Source organism: Thermobia domestica, chromosome 13 (assembly GCF_964235325.1).
Source record: "Thermobia domestica chromosome 13, izTheDome1.hap1.1, whole genome shotgun sequence".
NCBI classification, from domain to species: Eukaryota; Metazoa; Arthropoda; class Insecta; order Zygentoma; family Lepismatidae; genus Thermobia; species Thermobia domestica.
The window spans coordinates 103472366-103499807 of NC_137466.1; the positions used below are offsets into that span (position 1 = coordinate 103472366).

Sequence of the window (27442 nt, forward strand, 5' to 3'; positions counted from 1 at the left end):
CACAACCTTTATATGAATTTATATCAAACGTTCGAGAAAATGTACGCACTTAATTTGCTTCATTCACGTTAAACGTGGAATATATTTTTGATATAACAGCTTCTATCAAGAAATGAATTTAGCTCACTACTCTATCTACAAAATTGCTAATCCGTTCTTTGCAACTCACCAGCCCTCATCTGGCACCCGTGCAATCTGTTCTGACTTCACCTTACATGCAGTAGGTCATCACTGGAAACAAAACTTGAGTGAATGACCGCCACCCGGAGACCAAACAATATGCTTCGCATTGATGGAACCTGTTCTTGCAGTGATAGAATCTCCAAGGCTGAACAAGGAAAAGCACTTAGGAGAGCGACCAAAATCATTTTCGACAATTTCTTAAAATAATTTTCTAAATTTTTTCAAGGTTTAATATAAACTTTGAACTTTTTCTTTTCGTCTTATTCAAGAGAAAAAGAGAGAGAAAAGAGAAAACTTAAGATTTTAGTTTTTCCTACTCATTCAACTAAAAGTAATTGTTGAATGAAAGCATTAGGAAGATAGATTTTATTTATAATTCATAAATCTGCATGTTACTATTCGCTTTTAATATTTCGTTATTACTTGCTCTCTGGAATATTTATTTACAAATACAACTGTGAATTCACTTTACAGTGGAAATTATTAGCAATAAACTTTAAAATGGAATTGTGGAAGAAAGTCTGACATAGACTATATTAGACTGAAGGAAAACTAAGAATTGGCTGCCACGGGACTTAAACGCGGAACCTATCTATCGGAAGGTCGGATCGCTAATCTACAAACTTGGTATATTTAGAAATGGGAGTTTTCCTTTGAAGATAATAAAGTAAACTTCGTCATTTCGGGTCAGATTTCAATCCATTGTTAAACCAATTTCATTTGAACGTGTGGCTGATCTGATCTGAATCCTTAATTGAATAAGAGAAGTTGTTAATTAACTCTCATTTTTCTAATAACAACAGAATTTAACAGATTGTCATGGAATGGCATGCCTCGCCGGTTATTGGATAGCAACGATAAGTTATGCGTGATCACACCTATAAAGCCGCTTCTTTTTATTCATAGAAATTATTAACTGTGTCAACAATTTCTGAGTGGATAAATTCTGCTGAAATCTTCTAAAACGTAAAGATAGCTGGTGTGATATCTTTAAACTTATAATTAATTTAGAAAATGGAATTACTGATATATATATATATATATATATATATATATATATATATATATATATATATATATATATATATATATATATATATATATATATAATGGTACAAGGGGCAAGTATTTTTTCTCTAATGGCCATATTTGTAAGCAATAAGCAATAATAGAAGTTGAGGAGAAAGAAGATATCAAGGCGGAGGTATTGCACAAATGCCAATGAATTTGCTTTAGAAACAGGTGTGTTTATAAAATTAAAAGAAAAACAGTAGTGTGACTGTGTAAATTCCAGTTGATGAGTACTTAAGTATTTTCTAATGTAGTCTGTGAATGTGAAAATTCTAAGCATTATGACGAGAACCGGTGAGTTGTGAACAAAAACATATAGGCCTCATGGAGCCATAGCTGCAAACAGTATTGGAAAATAACGAAAAATATTTGCAAGTGTGATTCGAGGCAAGTTGATAGAGAAACACGTGGGGCAAAATGGTACATGTATCACCTTGCCCCATTATTATTTATATGAAGGGTACAAGGAAGAAGTACGTTAAGTAACACTCTATAAATTATTCAGAAAGCTATGCTTTACTCCTTTGAGGGTATGTCACCCTGTACGCGATTTATTTAATGGCTAGTAAATATGATAAAGAAATAACTTTGCGTCAAGGAATAGGAAGAGTAAACATATTCTGGGGAAAAGTAACAAGAAGTCATCAGCATCCATACGTGAATATTATTGTTCAATATGTTCAGAAAAAATATATCGACCCGCCATCCATTGATTATATTGAATGTTGTAACTGCAAACATGGTTTCATGAGAACTCTATAAATTATAAAGGTGTTAGTCCTTTTATCTGTAGCGATGATTAGTGGTTAATAACACTAGTTAACAAAGGTTTTGTTACATAAAAGGAAATACCTGTTCTTAAAGGAACTTTTTGCGCTGAATTCGAATATACACTCGGTTTTTCTCCATCACGTACGATTTTCCCGTAACAGAGGGATTTTCGGGAAAATCCCTCAAAAATTTCCCTTTTCGTTTATTTTACACCCCAAGATCTTGTCCCCTTGCATATACTAACATAGAAATTATACCTAAGTATACTTTGATTCATATTTAACTAACCCTCCAAATTTCGTAATAATCGCTTTATTCTTTCTAGAGAAATAAATATGTTTGTATGTATACTGTGTGTACTGTTTATTGCACCTTATAGTAATGCTTTCAGATCTCTTAAGTTGAGGTAAAACGTTTTGCTTTATTACCACAAACACATATATAAAATATAATACAATATAATTTACAAGTGTGACAATTTACAATAAACAATAATACAAATGTACCAAAAGGTCATGGAAAGACAATCAAAACTATCACAATATATGAAACTTCCATTGGGTTACAAAAACGTACACTACTTCCTTCTTTTGTAAGAAATGTTGCATTCTCTAACAAGACCCCAACAATAGTCCCCCATCATTGAAGGATCCCATCGTCCCTGGTACCTTTTCTCCATTGCCCTTATATCTTGGTGGAATCTTTCCCCCTGTTCGTCGCTGAGAGCACCTAGGTTAGCTGGAAAGAAGCTGAGGTGGGAGTGCAAAAAGTGGATTTTTAAAGACATCCTACAACCCAACTCTTTGTATTTCTGTATCATGTCCTGTACGATTTCTTTGTAACTCTCAGCTTTGTTGTTGCCCAGAAAGTTGCGCACAACACACTTAAATGCTGTCCAGGCAGCTAGCTCAGCACTGTTTAACTTGCTGTCAAAGCTATCATCAAGCATTAATTTCCTAATTTGGGGGCCAATAAACACTCCCGCTGAAATCTTAGCATCACTCAGGTTAGGGAACTTATCTCGCAAATACTTGAAACCTTCACCAGATGTGTCCATGGCTTTGACAAAGTTTTTCATAAGTCCTAACTTGATTTGAAGTGGCGGTAGTAATATCTTATTAGGATCTACCAAAGGAGCGTATTTGACGTTGCATTCTCCAGGTACGTAATTCACTCTAGGTTCCCATTCCTTCACTTCATAATGTTTGTCATCAGCTCGGCTATCCCATAAACATAAAAAACATTGGTACTTCGTGTAACCGCACTGCAGTCCTAATAAAATACCAACTACCTTGAGATCACAACATATTTGCCAACAATGGTCCTTGTAATTTATAAGATTTAGCAAAGTTGACATGGTGTCATAGGATTCCTTAATCTTCACTGAGTGCGCAAGTGGTATAGAAGGTTTTTTATTTCCATTATGTAAAAGGACAGCTTTAAGGCTGACCTTTGACGCGTCGATAAATAACCTCCATTCTTCTGGAACGTAAGGAATTCCTAGCTCCGCCATCAACCCATTTATATCCGTACATACGCACACATTATCTTGCATTGAGAAATAGCTTGAAAATTGAACATGCCTTTTCCTGTACACTGATATGTTCGTTTCTGCATCCAATAAGTTCCACTGCTGGAGCCTTGATCCCAGAAGTTCCGCCTCTTGTTTTGTCAGGTGCAAATCACGGACTAGGTCATTAAGTTCACATTGCCGGATGAAATGTGGCTCGCGAACACAGTCAGGGATGAACGTTGGATCCTTGGATGTACATGTTGATGTCGATGGTTCATCAAGGTCATGATCATCATCAGAGTCTTTTGGCCATATCTCTTCCTAGTTGGTAGGGGGCTCGGGAAGTGGAAGTTCTTTTGCATTCTGTTACATTTGATAACAAATATTGATAACCATTTCATGAACAAAACGAAAAAACTTGGAGAATTGTATATATATGTATTAAGATATACATATACTGTACGTTTAAAAAAAATATACGTTGGAAGTACATTCTATTTTTATACACGTTTCTAATTTACAGAGAGCAATACAAGTGTGTTGTTGACTATTGTAAATATTCATTTTTATGTCTGTGTTTGTAGTAATAAAGCAAATCGTTTTTACCCCAACTCAGGAGATCTGAAAGCATTACTATCAGGTGCAATAAACAGTGCAAACAGTATATATACAAATATATTTATTTCTCTAGAAAGAACAAAGCGATTTGTACGAAACTTTTAGGGTTTATTAAATATAAATCAAGGTATACTTAGGTATAATTTCTATGTTACTATATGTAAGGGGACAGGAGCTAGGGGAATAAAATATCTGAAAAAGGGAAATTTTTGAGGGAATTTCCCGAAAATGCCTCTGTTACGGGAAAACTGTACGTGATGGAGAGAAACCGAGTGCATATTAGAATTCAGCGCAAAAAATTCCTTTAAGATCAGGTGATTTTTCTCATGTAACAAACAAAAAGTTTAAATTTGTTAACTAGTGTAATTAGTAATACGAATTCGCCACACATCAAGTTTCACTTCAAATTTAATTTTTATTTTAGTTTTATTGTTACCATTTACACATCAATATCACTTTGTTCATTTTTACTAGAAATATAAATTTTTCTGTCGGTATAAAAGAGGTGCGACTTGCGGTGAATAGTACTTTCACCACATGACAACAAACAACAACTGTATTATCTTGCCTCATCTTCCTCTCTCTCTCTCTCTCTCTTTCTCTGTATATCGACCCGCCGTTCGTACACTAAAACCTGGATATATATCTTAAAAGCCTCTTACAAGTTGCTGAACGACACTTCTACTACTCTTAAAGAAATAACCCTTTGCTAGGATCTGACAATCAGATGTGATAAAATAGTATGTTCTGAAGAATATTGATCCGGAAGCAAGCACATTTGTCAAATAGGAAAAAGTGATAAACACACGTAAAGTACTTTTTCTATTGGTGAAGGAAAGAAGTTGCACTAAAACTTAGTACCCTGAGGAATGTAATGTGAGTTCAGGTTCTTTTTAAAACAAAGTTCGTATTACCATCTGTTCTACAGGGATGAGCATTCTATCAATAGCCACCAAGTTTCTGAGATGAAATTATCAAGACAGCGACTTTGGGAGTCTGTTTTTATTCCCTACACTGTGTTGTTCTAGTTTACTTGCAGGTAATAGATATGCACTTGACGCGGTAGGCAATTGCCGTGAAGCAGTGAAGCCTTATAAGGCTCATCGTGCATATTCTCCAGGAGGGCTAAGCAAGGGATCAGGGTTCAGAACCAAAGTACAAGATTGAAATTTTACAGGAAAAGGCAATAATACAATTAATCAACTATTAACTAAGAATTTAGTTATAAAGTGCATTACAAGGAATATACGTATGTGCTACTGTTAGGTGGTAAACGAATATAGATACAGTCTATTAAGTAATCAGCGTATTTTTTCAATACATAAATAAATCTGTGCTAACTAAATAAAGACTATCATAAGTAATATTGTCAATGAACAGCATACATTTTAGTGATACAAAAATTCACTTTTCTCAATTTCCTCAAAACCATTCACAAAAATTTACCCGCAAGCACATCATTTCGCTCTGTTTGATATCGGTCGATACAGGGAGATATTTTCTTATATACCCAGGAGTAAAAGTGGATCTGGAAAGGTGTGGGCATGGTAGGTAGTGGCATGACAGTGAGCCGTCTCCTTGCCTATCTTCACCCATTGTAATTTTTTAGGAACTGGGAGGACGCCGTACATATTTTTTGGAGGTGGGAGGATGGCGTCCCTCCTCATTCCTTCTCAGTTTTACCCCTGTATATACCTCAATAACTATACTATATACAGTGTCATCTTGCCAGTGTCGCAGTGAAAAACTTAATGAAGGTATACTCTAGTATCATCTTTATCTTAGTATGGGTTCTTGTTTTTGTATAGCATCAATTGATGGGTTTACAAAAAGTTACTCTCTTTTCTTAAAAAAAAAAAACATAGGATTTACACTCATTCATATGATTTTGTTTATCTAGATGAGCTCTGCCGATTTGTATACGTCTTCTCTTTAGACTTTTCTCTCTTAAATCCTAATAATATGAGAGATTTCATACAAAAATGAACTGTGGTATACACTGAGAAAAAAAATATAGTTGGCGTACTTAAAAAGCTAGGTTACATGCGTAATTCCTGTAGTAGTTTTTGAACTTCCGTACAGCAGGCGTATAACAGAAAACGCATGTTTTATAATGCTTCCCGTATAAGTGTTTCATCTATACGTACTTTCCATATGAAACGATCTAGGCGGTCAGGATCTCAGATACAAATGGACATATATAACATATAGATGAGGAATGTAATATAAGTATATGCATGTGATATACGGAAAACTGTTAGATGTCAGACATCCTGCAACCGCATGATGTAACATCTAAGGGTAGTGCCCATGTGGCATACGGATAACGTATGCTCCGTACTGATTTCTGTAGTAAGCAAGAGGATTAAGTATATTTGTACAATATACCGCTGTCCGGAGAACGGATTTTTCTCAGTGTAGACAGTAAAAATGATCACGAACTAAAAGGTTCAATTTCGTCCGATAGATGTCGAAAGGATGTTTCCCGCCATCTATCAGCGCCATGTGTAACTCCCATACTACTTTTGCTTCAATAGTAGAAAATGGTACATTGATAGCTACCATTAAAGTCACTGTTATCGGTTAAAATGTTGACGGATTGTGTGTGCATTAATCGCTTTAGTTATCTATTGCAAAAGGGAATTCAAAAGTTTGCTTTACTTTAAGAGTTACCATGTGATGTAACGGCCAACGTTATCCATTAACATGTAAATGGATTGTCTCCATTAATGAATTCGGCCGAGCTAATCAATCTAGCTATCTATTGCAAAATACAAAATTAAAAAAAAAATCGTATCCGTTCAAGTGTTGTCGTGCATAGTAACTGGCGGACGAACTGATGTACACTCATGTCTAAAATTATTGTCGCATATCTATAAATATGTTGTTGTAGGAATATAATTTGATAACAAATTTTGCCCGGTTTTCTTATAATGTTAGGATGTGTATAATCGGCAAAGACATGTATGTGGAAAATTTCATGTCAAAAGAGCAGTAAACGAGAACAATAAAACGAAAATAAAACTTTCTTGTTCATTTAGCAACATTTTGTTTTACTCATTCTAATTTTCGTATTTATAATTCTTTTCCTATGAAATTTACCACAAATATACACTTCCCGATTATACACATAGTATCAGTATTAAAAGTACCCTGCACAATCATTATCAAATTTTATTCTTACAAGAAAATAGTTATAAATATGTGACAATCATTTTGGACATAAGTGTACTAACTGTGCAACCTTCTAACAAGGGAGGGTCACGAAGTGGAAATTGGAAACGGTGAGACAAATGTAAAAACAGAAAAGGACGTATGGCATTATTATCAAAGTACAACGATTTAAAGTAAACACGTCTTGTCCCAGGGCACCCGCAGGGTCCTAGGTGGGCTCCAACTCAAAGTTTTCAAGTGGCAAGGGAGATTAAGGAGCACATCGTTTTATTAAATGAAAGAAGATGGAGTAAGTCTCAACCTTGCGATAACTGTGTGCAAAATGACCGCGGGTCAAAATAGAAACAACAACTTAATTGAGAAGTCCATGGCCACCTTGAATGCAAGATGTCTGCTTAAAACCTATGTCGAAAGTATAGACATTCCATACTGCTGAAGCTAGAAAAACTAAATTTGGCATAAATGTCGATCAGTAAGCGTAAGTGACGAAAAGATAAGAAATGTTCAGAAATGCGACATCTTGAGTTCAAAATGCCTCACTATGTATCACACGCATCTCCAGCTCAAGCCCTGGAACTGGAGAAGCGAAATGTGGTATTTTCGTTTATTGTCAATAGGAGATATCCACAAAAAGTTAAAGACGTATCATCTGTAATCCAATATATCTGCCATCGTGAAAAATGAGTTTGTATATAAATGCTGACAAGTATGTTGCATTTGACAATCACAGGTACCAATTATGTTGCATCTACATTCATTCGACCCGTTGAAATAAAGATATATACGAGTGATTGACTACAGTATATATACTGTGCAGGAAAAAATGTTGGAAAACCTTGATGCTTTATTCTTTTTCAAACTTTGTGTAATTGTCGTAATGTGGCTTAAGGCCTAAATACAGATATTAAAGGGAAAAAACTATTTAACGAAAGTTCACTTTGTTTTCTACGAAAACATACACCCATTTTTATCCTTTATTTATTTCCTAAAACTGCAAATTTTCGTTAAAAAAAACTTTCCTCCCAGACCTGTTCGGATTAACCGGATGTTCTGATTACTGGGACTCCACTGTATTAGAAATATCTCTAAAGGTTAATTTTGTTACTTAACACTCACCAGGTTACAAAATCCTGGGGAATACGGAGGAATACTCCTCCTGGGAAATACGGAATTTTTGGAACAAATTTCCCTCGCTAATAAAGTAGTGAGGGTGAAAACAGTTAAAGTATTGGCAGATGTTTACAAATTAATTGTAGTAATTCATATGAATTAACATGTAAGCCCTATTTCATATTTAATTAACGAGTGACGTAGTGGTGAGTGGTGGTACCATTAATCTTGCACAGTTTAATAGTTGTGGATTGTCAAATATGTGAATTCGGTATGTTGAAGCAATTCAGTACGAAGTTCTATTTTATACTCATGTCTCCCTCTTTCCCCTTCCCCAGTTTGACTGTGACGATTTCATACCCTGATACACCCAAGATTTTCCAATAGATTTTATGCGTAGAATACTGAATGAAATAAATCTGACATTTGAACGTCCTTGAAAACAAAACATGACATAAATTTATTCCTTTTTATTGTAAGCATATCAACCACAAGACGAACAAAATGGAAACAAAAGCAAGTCCAGAAACATACAAACAAACAGATAAACAAAAGAACACACACAAAAAAAGATAATAGAAGAAAGTATAAAAATAAACCCAAATGTGTATTTCTATTGAGAAGAAAAAGAGCAAACAAATCTGAGAGTCCTATTTAGATACATAAAAGCAGCAGACAATAAACACATCTAGCACAGATGCATCTATTGTCAGCAATACACCATAAGAGACAAGCTGCTGTCCCTTCTTCCTTCCTTCTAAAGAGCCACACATACACAACTCACCAACAAAGCATTCCAAGCAAATCGAAATTCCGTCACTACCTATTTATTCCATCTCATATAACAGAAACCTAAGTGTATCTTTGGAAAGCGTATCAGTAAACCGTGGTAAACATAAATGAATGACAACAGGATATATCTACGTCATGAGAGGCAATTTAAAGGGAACAAGTGGTACTAGCATAGGCGCCTACTTTGGGGGGCAGGATACTTTTGGTTCCCCCAATATTTAAAGGTGGGATCCTCGCCCCTCCAATATAATCCAGTCGAGGAAGAATTAACAAAAAGAGCAAGAACTTATGTCATAAGCTTCGTCGTGCTTTTAATTAAATATTTGGAAGAGCCCTCTCTTGTTCAATAGAAAACGTCGTTTTCAAAACTGTAGCTGAATAGAGCACTGAAGCTTCAACCAACACTCTGGCAGCACCGATATGACAAGTAAAGATCAATATGGTGCGTAAAGTTCCCAAATTTTGAACTTGAATTTGTTTTATTGGCTTTAGGCAAATTTTACTTAGGTCATGAATTTCCCAGCGGAGCGGATGAAGCGGAGTAGCGGACCGAGAGCTTGGGAGGGGGGAGTAGAAAAAGAGGGCTTCATCAAACAGTTGATAGAAAACGGCCGAATATGATTATGTTCATTGTTTCCCCTTCCCCCCAATATTTTCTTCAAGTCGACGCCTATGGGTATTAGGATTCATTATTCTTCATTATATATTTTTTTGTAAAATAAAAAAGTGTACAATGACACATAAATAATTATTAGAAGGTTAAATTTAATTGTTTTTCAATGAAGTCACCACCCAGAGCAATCTCTTTTACATTTTAGAAGAGCCATTTTTTAATGGTTCGTTTCCCGATTATGACTAAGGGAGACAGAGACGATGCTTGACGGATGATGATGATGTCAGAATGACGAAAGTAGGAGTAAATGGGAGAACTCCGAGAAAACCCATGCTCACAGGGTTCGTAGAAAAGCCATCTTTTCTGGTCTAGTGACTGATGTGGTACGGTTCTGCGGTCTGATACTTTTAGGCTAACGACTGTAAGGTGAAATCTGCTGTAATCTGTAATCAAGGTGTGCACTGTACGTATATCTTTGTTATAAGCATAATGTAAGTGCTTTTTACTAGGTATAGAACTTTCAACCAATACTGCCATACATATCTTTGTAGCTTTTTTAAAAAGTATTCAAATATAGGAACAAAATAACTACATTCATCTATAATAGGCGTGATCAGAAAGGACGGTGAATGTAGTTGCACAGCGCCATCTATGAATGTTGTATTTATTTCAACTAGTTAACCCGGTAGGCTAAACCTTTGGTGCAGTCAGTGTTCACTGATGTCAATTTAGCCTATTTTTGGCTAAATCTAGCTTATTTGGAGAGGTTTTTAGCCATACAAATCTACGAAATGCTTATAGCCTTAAATATAGCTTATTTTTATGAAACTTTCCATTTTTGGCTTTTTTATTAGCCGTTAAATTAATTCTAAAATACTTTTTTTTTTTTGAAAATAAAGTGTAAGTTTTACAAATTAGCCAATTATATATTATCGTATTAATTGATTTCTCTGGACAGAGGATGTTTTATTACGCAACAAACACATGTTTTTCATTTCTTCTTCTCTCTCCCCACCCCCAGGTTTATAACTAAATTCTTAACAATACTTATCGAGTCAGAAAGATTTTTAATGTCGCTCCCGTAATGGCCCCGTTTGCTACTTCTTTATTATTGTAATTTTCGCATTTCATTGCAAGAATGAAAGTTTTCTTATATAAATTTAATAAACTGTTCGGTTCTTCAAACCACAGAGATTGTTTTTATTTTATTCAAGAAATAAATAGGATATCTAATTTACTTGAAAAGTAGCAATGCGATCATGATGATTCACGTGGGTGTACGGAGAAATAAGAAGTGTTTATAAGGACTATGACCTGCCGAAAGAAGTACTACTGAAAATTGGGACAATGGCAGTCCACACAAACACAACCAATCCACAATGCAACCATGGTACGTACATCCAGTTTCTGCGCCTTGGCTAGCTGCGACGTCATTGATTATGACACTTCAATTCAACTGATAATATGGCTGCTGACTTTCACAAATCAGATCAGTTGTTGATGGATTTTATTGTAATTTAAAGTCATGAATGTTCTTTGTTAGTCTTCAGTGAATATAATTCAGCATTTCAAATTTTACTGTAACTCACTTATAATTCTACACACAAAAAGGGGTTTAAAATCTACAATGTGGGCTATAGGTTAGCAATTCAAAATCTAGCCATTTTTTGGGTATAAAAGCTTATTTCTGAAGGTCATCTAGCCTATTTTCTTCAAAGGTTGTTGGCAACACTGTCAGTGTTGAGTTTGAAAGAGTTGTAACATGTTAGTTGTGTTCCAGAGGCAGAAGAGCGAGGTTCGTACTCTGAAATTAAGTTTTGTTCCAAGCTGCAAAAAAGTGAAAAAAGATCATAAAATGTCAAAATCAACGTATGGCGATGGAGCGAAGGCATTGAAGACTGTTTACACGTGATATGAGCAATTCAAAAGCGGTAATGAGTCCGTTGGAAACGTGCAAAAAGTTGCACAAAATGATTTGTTCATACAGGCGAATGACTATTCGAGAGATTTCCGAAGAACTGAACATCTCGTATGGATCCGTGAAAAAACATTTCAACCGCCGATTAAATGGGCAAATGGCTTCTTTTTTCACCACGAAAACACACCGTGCCAACCTTGCTTTTGATACGCCAGTTTCTGGCCGGAAAAAGTGTTTTTGTCTGTCCACATTCGCCTTACTCACCAGATTTTGTATTATACGATTTTGGCTCTTTCCAAAACTTAAAACCGTGGTTAAAGGAAAACCTTTTGGCACCATTCCTGACATTAAGAGGGCCATGACATAGCACCTGAACGCCCTTCCCAAAGAAGCTTTGCAAAACTGCTTCCTCCAATCATGAATTAAACGTTGGGATAATCGCATTGCTTGCCAAGGATAGAATGTTGAAGGAGATTAAATCAAATTCCATTTAAGCTTATTACTTTGTTGTTAATAAAATGATTACACCGTACCTTTATGGATCAAACTTCGTGTTTAATTTAATATCATGTAACATCTTTGATGAGCACAATTTCAATGAGGGCTTCTAGTGTATGCGAAATCGTAAAACTAATGTAGGTTGGCGTCTTCTCCACTGTGCACCAAAAGGATTTCTAGAAAAGTAATTTTACGGCTAGATCCTTTCGTATCTTAATAATAAACGGCGAACGTATCAGTCTGTGTGTCATGACCATCCTAATAATGAAGAGTAATGTAGACATCCCTACCTGAGTTATCGCTTCTTTGGATAACGGACTCCTTGAATAATTTCATAAGTGCGGTGTGCTTGTATAGGTATTGGGTGATTGGTGAACAAACTCAATGAATGAAATGAAATGAAATGAAATCTTTTAAGTTTTATGTCCCATGGTTATGCCGGGTAGGCTAAAGGAGACGGTGATGATAAGAAATGAATAGAATGCTGCAATAAAGAAAGTGGGAGAAAACTGGAGAACCCCGAGTAAACCTACGCACACGGTGTTTGTCTACCACTCACTTGGCGGGAGCAGGGGAAGATAGGACGAGACGGCAAATAAGTTTTTTCGTCTCGTCTCTTTTCGTAAATTTATGTATAAAATGTATTCCTCGTCTCCTTTCTTAAACTTATGAATAAAATTTCTTCTTCGTCTCGTTCTGTAAATTTATGTATAAAATTTATTCCTCGTCTCGTTTCGTAAATTTATGTATAAAATTTATTCCTCGTCTCGTTTCGTAAATTTATGTATAAAATTTATTCTTCGTCTCGTTTTGTGAATTTATTTGTAAAATTTATTCCTCGTCTTGTTTCGTAAATTTATGTACCGTATACAATTTATTCCTCGTCTCGTTTTATGAATTTATATATAAAATTTATTTCTTGTCTCGCTTCGCAAATATATGTATAAAATTTATTCCTCGTCTCGTTTTGTGAATTTATTTATAAAATGCATTCTTCGTCTCGTTCTGTAAATTTATGCATAAAATTTATTCCTCGTCTCGTTCTGTAAATGTATGTATAAAATTTATTCCTCGTCTCGTTTCGTAAATTTATGTATAAAATTTATTCCTCGTCTCGTTTCGTAAATTTATGTATAAATTTATTCCTCGTCTCGTTTTGTGAATTTCTTTGTAAAATTTATTCCTCGTCTTGTTTCGTAAATTTATGTACCGTATACAATTTATTCCTCGTCTCGTTTTATGAATTTATATATAAAATTTATTTCTTGTCTCGCTTCGCAAATATATGTGTAAAATTTATTCCTCGTCTCGTTTTGTGAATTTATTTATAAAATGTATTCTTCGTCTCGTTTCGTAAATTTATGTATAAAGTTTATTCCTCGTCTAGTTTTCTGAATTTATTTATAAAATTTATTTCTCGTTTCGTTTTATGAATTTATGTATAAAATTTATTCCTCATCTCGTTTTGTGAATTCATTTATAAAATTTATTCCTCGTCTCATTTTATAAATTAATGTATAAAATTTATTCCTCGTCTCGTGGACAACACTATATTTTGTGTACGTACAAGGTGTACAACTTTGCTTCCGCCGTTTTCCGATAGATGGCTACAGCGGTAAGTAGCGGTCGAAATAAACAGATCGCAGACGTCAGGCAGTTAGCTTGGACCTCTGTCAACATAACCCCATTCAAGCATTAGTCGATTTATGTGTGCATTGTAAAGTAGTTCTCGATTGAAAATGTCAGTTTACGAGCCAAATTCTCGCCATTTGTGGGAGATTCTACTTTTTAGTTTTAATATGAAGGAAACTGCGGCTGCGTCTCATCGAATGCTCTCAAGTACTTATGGTGAGAACGCTATTAGTGAGAGAACGGTGACTTTAAACTCGAAGACCGGCATAGTGGTGGAAGACAGAAAGTTTTCGAAGATGCAGAATTGGAGACATTGCTGAGTCAAGACTCGCGTCAAACTCGAGAAGAATTGGCACGATCATTGGGAGTGACACAACAAGCCATTTTAAAACGGCTCAAAGCCATGGGTATGATTCAGAAAGAAGGAACTTGGGTCCCGTATGAGTTGAAACCAAAAGACGTTGAACGGCGTTTGTGTGTTTGTGAAGTTACTTCAGAGGCAAAAACGGAAGGGATTTCTGCATCGCATTGTGACCGGGTACGAAAAATGGGTTTATTACGATAACCCTAAACGCAAAAAATCATGGGTATATCCCGGCCATGCTTCCACGTCGACGGCAAAACCGAATATTCATGGCTCCAAGATCATGCTCTACATTTGGTGGGACCAGCTCGGCGTCGTGTACTATGAGCTGTTAAAACCAAGTGAAACAGTCAGAGGTGATCGTTATCAAACGCAATTAATGCGTTTGAGCCGAGCATTAAATGACAAACAGCCACAATACAGCGAGAGGCACGACAAAGTGATTGTGCAGCACGACAACGCTCGACCCTACGTTGCAAAAGTGGTCAAAACGTACTTGGAAACGTTAAGATGGGAAGTCCTACCGCACCCGCCGTACTCTCCAGACATCGCTCCCTCTGATTATCACCTGTTTCGATCAATGGCGCATGACCTGGCTGACCAACACGTCCGATCTTATGAAGAAGTCAAAAAGTGGATCGATTTGTGGATCGCCTCCAAAGATGAAACATTTTTTCGACGCGGCCGGAAAGATGGGAGAGAGTAGTGGCCAGCGATGGACAAGACTTTGAATAATGCCTGGGTAAGCAATTTGTTTCATTAAAGCGTCATATTTTGGGGGAAAAACAGCGGAAGCAAAGTTGTACACCTTGTAGTTACTGATATAATGGGCCGAATACTACGACAATATCGGTCTCAGGCACCGTGAGGGATGCGGGGCCTGCCTCTATCATATAGGAACTAAATAATTATTTCTAAATTAAAAAAACGTTTTTCAAAATTTTGTATATCAGATAGTATTTCTCCTGTGTACGACATTGCGCCTACAATGTCAAGAAGGCAAAGACTTGACAAAAATTACAAGGAATGTCCTAGAAATCACCAAAAAATCCTGAATTTCGAGCAAGTAATTATGTGGGATAGAAAGAAATTATGCGGAGATTAATCCCAGTAGACTGAGGAAATTTTGCAACATCAAGATATTAGTCATCAAACCTCCAATGCCCCTGTACACTATACGTTAAAATCGTGCTTAATTAATATCACTAATTATTTACTACTTCTTATAATAAACATCAAAGCACTTTATATTCAGTATCGTCATCATCAATTTTCAAATAATTTAAAAAATACAGTTTAATGCAATTACATTGTCACAACTGTTTTAAATCTAAAAACTGTCTGGAGGCTTATGGTATCTTGAAGGCAGATAGCGACACCTATTAGTTTCACTATGTACTATTAGGAATAAGAGTTACTGGCAAATTGAGACGTTTGTGTATTATCAATAGAGTTGTCAAAACTTTTGATAGAGTTGGAAAACATCTACCTACTTGTTTCAAGTCTAATGAGAAAGAACAAAATTGATTTATGATTACATACGCTTGTAATCCTCAGATCACAACACACACGCACACCAAAAAATTTAATTCAAAATTAAATCATTTTGATCAACAGCTAAATCAACATTTACGTCATGTTTTAAGAAACCCTGATCATATTTAAATCAACGTTCGTATGTCCAATCTATTGAAAGTTTACATTCCCTCTGCGCTTCCGAAGAGTTTTTAGAAGAACTGCTAAAGGAAACGACCTTTACAGTCTTAAACCTTACCTTTGGCTACGGTAAAGTATCGAAAGTTCAAAGACTACTTCATTTTCTACCATTATTTCAACGTTTAGAATCATGTATGTTCACTATTAGTGCTGGCAGCAATACTTCACACTGAACATGCAAATGAAATAGATTGACTTTCTAGTACGAAACCGTACGAAACGGAAGAGAGAGATAAAGGATAAGGAAGAGAGACAAAAGACAAGGTAAACGACCACAGTTAACTGAACGAGTTCAGATGTCAAGAATATTCTGAAAGAAAGATTAGCTGAAGGCAGAAAGAGAGAAAGGTCTCTGAGCATTGAAAAGCCTTCAACCACCAATGGAACAGGAAGGACTGTTCCCGTGGTGAATCTCCGGTAGAATACCAAGCCTGTGGCATTCTGTCAGAAGAGGATGTACAAAAATCGCCAAAATAAAAATAGAAAAAAGAGTAAAAAGAACGAAAATAAAATAATAAAAGAACAATCTAGGAATCAGTGGCGTGTGCAAGAGAGGATTTCCGGGTTTTAAGTCCCCTTAAACATAACATTATGAAGAAATAAACATTTACCGTATTATATATGTATACAAAAGCCCTGAAACGATATGAATTTTTTAACTTGAACCTTTCTTCTCCCCTTTTTTCTTGATGAAATTCTGTGTACGCTACTGTATAGAATATATGTTTACTGTTTTCTGTTTCGGAATTACACAACTAGGTACAAAAGTTTTGAAAATTACTTAGTATTAGAAAGATCAAACCAGAGAGATTGAAAAAGAGAGAGAAAAAGAGAGAGTAACAGAGAAACGCAATTTAAAAAAAAGTTTGATGTATTTGTTGTAAAACAGAACAACTTTGTGATAACGCACAAAAGTGTCCGTACCAATATTTCTGCCTATGTTCCTTGTCACCACAATTTAAATCTAGTTATTTTCCTGAACATAACTTTAACTTTGATCATCACGTATATCCGAATGATTAGCACTCTTTATCTGAAGCTCGTAACTTCCTGTTCTACAAATAGACTTATTACCTGCGCGAAATAAAACGAAATCTTTCATTTTTACATGTCACGGTTATGCCATACAAGGTAGGGGAGACGATAATGATGAGAATGAATGAAGTTGAAGGAAACGGGAGCGCACTCCAACAAAACACACACACACATGGTGTTTGTCTACCAAAAAGCTCACTTGGTGGATCGAATCATGGACCCGACGCACCAGAGTACAACGTCCTATCACTGATCCACCGTGGCCTTTAGATACCCAAGGGGGAACAAAATTTTCGATGTTTAACATGATGCAGCTGAGAGCACAATGGATCCCGGGAGTCAGTCTGCTGCGTCCATCCCAATTGAGATATAGGGAAAATCTTCAAATTTTGTTTTAGTTGCGCTTCCCACTGTTATAGCCTTTTCGCTAAAGTAAACGGAAGATTAATGATAATGAAATGTTGTGATTTTTTTGGTACCCTCCTACCGGGAATTGAGCCCGGGACCATGTGCACGAAAGGCACATACACTACCGACCAGAGTAGCAGGGAGGGCTGGTAATCTGCAATATAGTCAAAATACTTTAATACACTATGTTATTGTTGTTGTAGTATTATGTTAGTTATAAATTATTACGTTCTCAAGTCAGTATATTTCGCTGAAATTAGAAACAAAATTGTGCGAGTATGAGTACGGCAAAAATGCAAGATAATATATTAAGGGAGCAAAGAACATCCTCTAGATATGAAACTACTGAAACATTATGACTCTTTGAGGTGATCATAATAAAATATGAAAATCAAAACGACGGCCCGCGGTGACTTAGTGGTAATCTAGAAGAAGTTCTTTGCTCCCTTAATACCATATCTCGCATTTTAAGTGGTCTCGGGCGTTCGGCTTCGGATCATGAAGTGCAATCCACTGATAAAGGTTCGAATCCTTCTGAAGAGCATGGTCGGAATTTTAACTATCCTCTACGTAGACTGTATGTGAGATGACCATGGTGACTAACATCCTGGTTGGGACGAACTTTAAAAAAAGTGTTAGAGAGCGTTCACTTCTGGTGCGCGGGGTAACCAGTTAGATTCTAGCTCGCGCCAAGTGGACTTTGTGGTGGACAAACATTGTGTGCGTGGGTTTTCTCGGGGTTCTCCCATTTCCTCCCACTTTATTTACTCCACCATCGTCTTCATTGATCATTATCACGTCTCCTTGGGCCTAGCTGGCATAACCGTGGGACGTAAAACTGAAAGATTTCATTTCATTTTCATTTCAAAATGAAAAAGGATACAGTTGTCAAAAATAATATTAGATATAATATACTTTTTTAAAAATGTAAAGCTGAAGATAATTTATGATAAGCTTCTCGCTGTGTTACGTTTCAATTCTTTCTAAATAAATAATCCTCGTTAAAAAATAGTGAAGTGCAAAATATTAAGCTGTCTGGATTGAATAATAACATAAAAAATATGATGAGTTTGTAAAAAAATTTCTTCTGAATGATAAATTCTCCTCTTTCTCTCTCTTTTGTAACAACGTACAGCAATGCTTGTTAGATTCTAATTGCATGAAGAAATTTCCATAGAGCTGTGATTTTTTTGTCATCGTAATTTGATACTAAAGATGCATCGAAGTGAGAAACATCATTAAAGAAATCTTCACGCTTAATTACTTCACTTCTCAGAAGATGACAGGAAGTTATCTAGATGAAAGATGCAGTAGAATCTTGTTAGTTTAGCATCTGACGCAAAAAGAGGGTTGCTTGTAGATGTTGCAAAGAAATCTCTAAAGAATGAACAGTACCTTAGGATATGAAGTTTATGCGTATGTTTATTCAAAGAGTGTTAATAAACTATACCGAAAACCTGTAATAAGTGATTCATCTTATCAAAATAAAAGAAAAAGTTCATCGTATCGTTCCAGATCTAGGGGTGTCACAAGTTTTGGAAGAGCTAAACTTCAACACACACTATTTCGAGTTCGAGAGATAAAGGAGGGTCAACTTATAGCGTTAAGGACGTCACAGATATACCATCCAAACAATTGTATTTCAGAATTCCCCAATGGGTGTGCAAGAGATTCCCTGCAGGTTATAATTCCCATAGATTCTCTCAACATAATTCTCAAATATGCTTTGACTTTAAGGTGGCCGAAGGTAGAAGATTGTCTTGACAATATCGAGTTTAAATTTCGGGTATCTCAATATCCATGCCTCATATTTGACGTGAGTAATATTTGAATTATCGGCATATGAGGTTGGAGAAACGTAGTGCTTCTTGAGGTAGGGTAAGTGTAGTGTGTGTATCTGTGATCTGAGGATGTGTGTAATTTTCATTTATGATGTGTCATGTTATTTGTTTTAATCTTCGATCCTTCGTTGATATAGTCAGTGTTTGAGTCCGGTAGAGGTGACAGTGTAGGTTGGCCGGTGTTTTGAGTTCTATAAGTGGTAGACACAAAGTAGTGTCCGAAGTGATGAGAACCCGAAAGATGATTTTGGCTGAAGCTTAGCATAAATTTGACGCATAGATGGAACAGTGCCAATATGTTGGAGAACTTCGTGATTTATGTTGTGGATGATACACCGAAACTTCTTGCTCTGGATATTTATAATGTCTTTGAGATAGTCGAGGTCCAAGTCTTTGTGAAGCTAAGCAATCCTAGCATTGCGAGTATGTCCGGTGATGAGCCTAGCAGCATGGTTCTGGACAAGTTGAAATTTAGCACGGTATGTGCGTGGTGCATGTAGCTATGCTGGGCTAGCATACGGGAAAATTGGACAAACCATGGTGACGTAGAGATACCTTTTTGTTTTGGTGGTGAGTTGAGTTGAGGGGAGTTATCAGGAGATCGCTCACAGTCGTTGCTTGGCTTTGCGGCAGTCTGCTAAAGATACATGTGGGAGATAAATTCTCTGTCCAAGTGAATTTCTAAGAATTTGGTAAGGTATTGGAAATTTCTGAAAGTTAGCTTTACGGGTAGGGAAATGCGGCACTTGGAGAATGCGATGACTGTAGTTTTTCAAGGTTGACTCGAAGCCATCTTTGGGTTTTCCAGTCGTCCATGTGGTCTCTAAAGCCAAAGGTGTTTATATTTTAAAGTTAGAGGCAAAGGGAGCCACGGTAAAATACACACCTTGACAGCAGTGAACACAGAATGCTTCGGTGGGAAGTCCAAATGTTTGGGAAAATCGACAGCAGTGAACCAGCACCCCACTCACTCGTGTTCAGGTTGCTATGTTTTAGTTCACGATATGTGAAAAACGTGACGTTATTCTTAACATGAGGAACTATGGACTTGATAGTTAATAACACTCCTGGTTTTCCTACGAAGCCCTCCGTGTTCACTGTTGTGAAGGTTTAGTCTTTGATTCCTTTAAACCTACCTTGAAATCAGAGCATATATGAACATTCTTTGAAGTATGCCTGGGAATTATGCGCTGTACGAAAATTCCATGTGAAACCATTGGACATTACTGAAATATGCGTTTTGGGTGCCTTTAAGTATAAATTTTTTTACGCTGAAATATGTCCCCACTCCACGGTTTCCCGCATTCGAAATAACACGTGTTGAAAATGAGATTTTCCATGCTTTTTTTGACGGCCCTAACTCTAAAACTATACATACGCGTATCTCTCCATAGGCCCATATAAGCTATTTTTCTTATTTTCATGTGAAGAATCACCTCTTTTAATTTGTCGATACAGTTCATTAACACCCTGTATAACTAGTGAATTAATGAAAATAATAATTATTTTGTATTTTTGTTGAATTCTTTATATTGTTTTTACATCTTTGGTCTCAACAGTTTGGGTCTTCATTTACTGACAAGCTGGCTGATACTGCCTGTTCGACCAATATACATTCGAATAATTAAAAATAAATTCTGTTAAGATAGTAAATGGGATCACGCGAAATTTACATGCACATGATACGGATAACTATCTTTAAAGTCATCATTTTTGTTAAAGATATTAATGGATAGACTCCATTAACGAGCTCAATTAAGTTAATCGCTCTAGATATCTAGTGCAAGGAACAGAATTCAAAAAATTGATTTCATTCAAAAGTTATCGTACTGGGTGACTAACAGACGGACGTATTAACATTATATTCTTATAAGTTCTACTTACATGATCTTAATAATAACAATGGGAAAGGAATGTAAAGAAATCAGCTAAGTCCTACATACAAAGTACTATTTCAGCATTCACCAGATAGAACTGAAGAAAAACTGGGAAAACCTCAGTTAATATGGCCAGCCACTGGATTCGAACCCAGGACACCCCGCTTCCGAATCAAGACTGCTATTCATTACTATACATTTGTCCACATGAATCCACCTTTCCTATTTAAGGAAACCTAATAAATCTTGTGATACCTAAAGGGTGCTGGTTTGTGACAAGGTGCAACATGTAAGAAATAGCTCAAGTGGTAGAGCCTTGGCTTCGCATTCGGGAGGTCGCGGGTTGGAATCCCGCTGCCGACCATCCTGACTGGGGTTTTCCAGGGTTTTCCTCAGTTCTACCAGGCAAATGCCGGGATGGTACCTACTAAACAGACTCTGGCCGACACCTTCCCAAATCCTTTCCATTGTTGTTGTTGTTGTTGTTGTTGTTGTTGTTAGATATCCAGTATAAAATGGCCTCTGAGCTGTATCTGGTGTTTGTTAAATAAATAAATAAATAAAAATAAATAAATCTATCCATTTTTTTATTTTTGGGTCGAATGAAATAGCTTTAAAAATTTTCATGATTACCTTTTTTGTTATATTGAAATAACCTTTTTCTCTTTGTTTTACAGGTCAACAAAAGTGTAATTATATAGGAGAAAATGAAACAACTTATCCAATTGAAGTTCATTTAATATCAAAGGTAAGTAAGCATACTATTATTACTTTTTTAAAAAACTTTTATGTAACTTTACATTACGTATTTGTAGTATACTATTTTACAATATTTTTAATACAATGCAGCGCCATATTTGATACTATTTATATATTTCAACTGTTAATCTTCCTTCTCACAACGTATATTATACATTCACTGCACAGTATTTTTCATTATTATTCATTGCTTTTTATAATAAAATGGTATCTTTTCAACTAGAACATGTATGCAGTTAAACATGAAATCGGAAGTTGTTCTCTTAACAGGATGTACTGATATTTGAAGACATGTTTTGTTGGCCACAGCTATGAGCGATCCACATGGTTATAACGTCTTAAAACTCTGTAAGATTCATATAAAATTCTTATACTCATTTGAAGGGTGAGGGGAAAAAACAAGGAATGTCCATCCATGTATGTGCTTTATCGGGTGCTTTGTCCTATCTATTGGCGACTCTTAATACTATTTGACTGTATATGCCACATATTCGTTTCGTAGATGTAGAAATGTCCATGTAAAAAGGGGCAAAATATTTAATAACCCTATTCTTTTTACGCGGTTTTCAATATTCAAACGCCGTTTTCTCGGAAATGCAGTTTTGTGATATTCCTTCTTTTTTCCCCTTACCCTTCGGTAACATACTACTTAACAAATACCCAGAGACTCTATGCCACCACTTTACCTCTTAAGTAATTCAAGAACACGGCAATGATAAAGACAATTATCTCCACAAACCTTTTTCACCATCTCAAATGTTTCCGTTTGAGTTTCCCCCTAAGCATGCACAGAACTTGATAATCAGTTTTTTGTTCCATTGTTGAAGCAGTGGCGATGTATCAAAACACCAGACTACACTTGGTTGCATTACGAAACGCTCTGGTGACCACACGACCTGCAAATTTCTGCACGTTTTCCCGAAGTCACGTACAATATTCATCACTACTATGACAAACGTTCGTGTTAAAACTATAAGTACGCAGCAAAAAAATTAGCCTAATTTTCTAATTGCCTCACTGTGCATATGAAACATTCTATCTACATACATACAAAACATAAACCTTCTGAATTTCCGTTATATTTCACAAAATATTTTTTACCGTAAAAGAACTAACTCTAATGTAATCTTTAATAATATCAAATCTAAACAATATTCAGTATATTCAGGGGTACCGCAAGGATCAAATTTAGGTCCTTTACTTTTTCTGATAACGATTAATGATCTACCAGAAGCTTTTAAACATACATCATGCCTGATATTTGCAGACGACACCAAATTATATAATGAAATCCAAACAGAGAGGGATTGTAATACATTACAGTCGGATATAAATAGACTAAGTGAGTGGTGTGTGAAAAACAAATTCCAACTGAATATTTCTAAATGTTATGTAATGACTTATACACTCAACAAAAAACAAATATTGTTTGAATATATTATAGGAGACCAGAGGTTAAAAAGGAAGGAAATTATAAGAGATCTAGGGGTATGGTTTGACATGAATTTGAAATTCAAACACCATATAAATATAATAACTAATGAAGCTTTTAAAATGTTCGGTTTTATAAAAAGGTCAAGTCATTATTTTAAAAATACTAGAACTATATTATCGTTATATAATGCATTTGTACGATCAAAATTAGAATATGCATCTATAGTTTGGGATCCTTTTTATCAGTGTCAAAAACAACAAATTGAGAAAGTTCAAAACAAATTATTCAAACATACTGCCTATAAAATATTTGGTATACAAACACAATATATTTCTTACAAAGTTCTTCTTAAAGAATTTAAATTGTCATTAGAAAAAAGGAGGTTTATACAAATAGTGTTATATCTTAAAAAATTGATTGACAATAGGGAAGATAATATGTTTTTATTAGGTAGATTACCTTTTTATATTCCTCGACAAAATCTAAGAGGAAGAAATACTTTTTACATGCTTCATAATAGAATAAGTACTAACAAAAATTCTCCACTGTATAAATTATGTGATGCGGGTAATAGAATTTGGATTATGGGTTTAGATATATTTCAGTATAAATTTAAGACTTTCAAGCGAAAGTGTTTTGAGATGTTAATTGATAAATTGTAGATTTGTTTTTGTATATTATAACCTGAAGAAGGAAAAAAGGTTATACTTATTGTAATTTTCATGTTTAAATACTAGTTATATGTATGTTTGATGTTACTCATCCTTTGATGATTGTATATAAAATGTTGTACTTTGTAATTGCCTTTGGGTGTTAAGTACAATAAAATATATTATTATTATTATTAACTCTATGGCCTATAGCACCCGGAGGTTCAATGCCGCTTTCATAAAATCTCTCCAATGACTGCTGTCTTTACCCAACTGAATAGGAATTCTACTTTGTATTCCTATTTCTGCGAGATCCATTTTACTATTGACCTTAAATCTGCACCTAGGTCTTCCAAATGGACGTTTTCCGATTGGATTTCTAGTCAAAAATCTGAAAGCGATCCTACTTTCTTTCATTCTTGCTACATGACCTGCCCACCTGAGCCTCTTATATTTGAAGACTCTAGCAATGTTTGGTAAAAGGTGTAAATTAGTCAGCTCCTCGTTATGAAGTTTCCGCCATTACCGATTGCCGTTCCTCTTGGGTCCGAATATTCGTCTCAGGATTTTATTCTCAAATACTTTCAGTTTGCGTTCTTCCCTTAAAGTAAGCGACTATGTTTCGCAACAATACAGAACGACAGGCATGATTATTGTTCTATGTACTTTGAGCTTCAAATTCTTCAACGGAAATAATTTTGATTTTGAACTGATAAATAACACGAATTCTCTGCTTTCAGTCGGGGATATGATTTTGGTCTACCAATATTGGTCCTAGATATTTGAAAGTATCCACTTTATCGAAAATATTATTTGATACTTTGACGCATCCATAATTTGCAGTATTACGATCCCAGTAAACTTTCATCTACTTAGTTTTTTCTGCATTTACTTCTAAACCTGTAAGCATTTAATAATGCCTCTGCATTTCTTTCTATTTTTCTCCTATCGTCTCCTATGAGATTTACATCATCAGCATACACCATAACCTGGCGAATACAGCACCATTTAGCTCTAGACCCTGATTGCTATCTTTGATTTTTCTTATAGCGTACTCCAGAATAAATTGAACAATAATGTCGGCAACGTATCTCCTTGTTGCAGGCGATTCTCGACGAGGAAGGTCGAGGGCAAGAAGTTTCCTACTCGGACTTTACTTTGGGATTCGTTTAAACACATCTTAATTAATCTAACTAGCTTTTTCGGTATACCAAATTCTGCAAGAATATTGTATAATATTTATCTCCTATTTGAATCGTAAGCCTTTCTAAAATCAATAAATAATTGATGTACCGGGGTATTGTATTCCCATTTTTTTCGGATATTTATCGAATGGTAAATATCTGGTCCATTCGTGATTGATTTCGTCTAAATTTACACCGATAATCTCCAATAATTTTAACTGTGTATGGGATCAATCTTGCTAATAAAATATTTGAGAGGATTTTATAGGATGTTGACACAAGAGAAATTCCTCGATAATTATTACAATCCGCTTGTAGCCTTTCTTGTGAATTGGAACAATGATTCATTATTTCCACTCTTGTAGTAATTCCTCCTTGTTCCAGATAAGGAGAACGAGTTTGTGCATCTTCCTCCGCAATTTTTTCCTCTGAGCTAAAATTAAAGCTGACGGAATTTCATCTGCACTCGGAGATTTGTGTTTCTTTAATTTCTTTATAGCAACTTCTACTTCTGTTCGGCAAGCCACTGAAATTTATGGTTCTGCTGTGCATTTCCCTTTCCCCAGAACATTAGTTTTTAGCTGCATGTTAAGCAAATCGTGAAAGAAATATTTCTATCTATTCAAGATGCTATCTGTATGAATAAGAATTGTTCCGTTGTTTCTCTTTAATATAAAATGCGCGAGGTTGATACCCTTTCTTAAATTCGTTGATGCCCTTGTCTCGATTTTTTTTCTTTTACTATTACCTTCAAGTTCATTAATTTAAACTTTCAAAAAATCGCATTTCTCTCTTCTAAATATTTTGGAAGTTTCCCGTCTCATGTTAACGAAATTTAGTTTAGTTATATTGTTCGGATCTTTTTGTAGCCAATGCAGTTTCGCCTATTTTCCATTCTCCGTTAGTTTGGTGCATTCTTGGTCGAACAATGATTTGTTCCTACATATTTCCGCGTGTCCCAATTTTTCTCTTGCTGAAATTTTAATGCTATCCTTAGTTTGTACCTAAGTATCATCAATACTAGTGATCTCAAAACCTTCTAAAAACGAGAATCTATTCCGCTCTCGCCTGGTTCTCTTCTAATTTCTTTAAACTAAACCTTTCCGTTTTCAGATATATTCTCTGTTGAATATTCTCTTTATTCAACGATAATCTCTCTTGTTATCGCTGCTACTAGATAGTAATCAGTGTCACAGTCGGGTCACCTGTACGACCGAACAGCAATTGTGTCAGATTGTCTTCGTCTATCTACTAAAACGTGATCAATTTGATTGTGTGTTCTTCCTTCTGGCGAGGTCCATGTGTATTTATGAACGTCGCGATGTGGGAATTTTGAACTCTTCACGATAAAGTTTTGGGATGCTCCAAAGTTCACGAAACTAACGCCGTTGTCATTACTTTCCTTATGCAGATTTTCTTTCTCTATAACCGGTTTGAAAATATCCTCTCGTCCTACCTTCACATTGAAATTCTCTAATAGAATTTTCGTATGGCATCGCGAGACTTGGTCGAATACCCGTAATACTTCTTTTTAAGAAGTGTCTTTTATATCGTCATCCTTACCTTCTGTTGGGGCATGTACACTCATGTTCAGAATTATTGTCGCATATCTATAACTGTCTTCTTGTAAGAATTTAATTTAATAATGATTTTGCAGGGTACTTTTAATACTGATACTATGTGTATAATCGGGAAATGTATATTTATGGTAAATTTCATAGGAAAGAATTATAAATACGAAAATTACAACGAGTAAAAGAATATGTTGCTAAATTATTTTCGTTTTATTGTTCTTATTTACTGCTCTTTTGACATGCAATTTGGCGAATTTGTTATCAAATTATAGTCCTAGAACAACATATTTATAGACATGCGACAATAATTTTGGACATGAGTGTACATTTAAAACAATGATATCACACTACCGACCCTTAAGAGTAGGTTAATAAAAGAAAGTTTATCATTAACAAATTCAACAATCGTTTAATTACTGATATTAAAAGAATCGAAATTAAAATGCTATTTATGTGGTCAGATACAGGATTAAATTACAAAAGTTTGTAATTATTACTGAAAATTAAAGCTATCACCGATTTCAAAAATTTTAAAGCACATAGTATTGAAATTTTATTTCTTATCGATAGTATGAAATGTTACAAATAGTTGTACTGTGAATTTCCATAACTGATCTGTATACCAATCAAAGGTAGTTTTGTCAAGTTTAACAAAACGTCCAAAATAAGCCTCTTGGAAACAGCTCTTATTTGTAAAAGAATACAT

The 27442-nt window shown here is 35.3% G+C and overlaps 1 protein-coding gene across 1 annotated transcript in view; it reads left to right on the forward strand.

The window, feature by feature from the left end:
* Positions 1-27442, forward strand: part of LOC145668405 (dual 3',5'-cyclic-AMP and -GMP phosphodiesterase 11A-like) — a 713632-nt gene that overhangs the window by 264206 nt on the left and 421984 nt on the right. The window contains exon 3 of the mRNA XM_081736207.1: positions 21812-21882. The gene's annotated coding sequence lies outside the window, so the exon portion shown is untranslated. The remainder of the gene's footprint in view (positions 1-21811; positions 21883-27442) is intronic.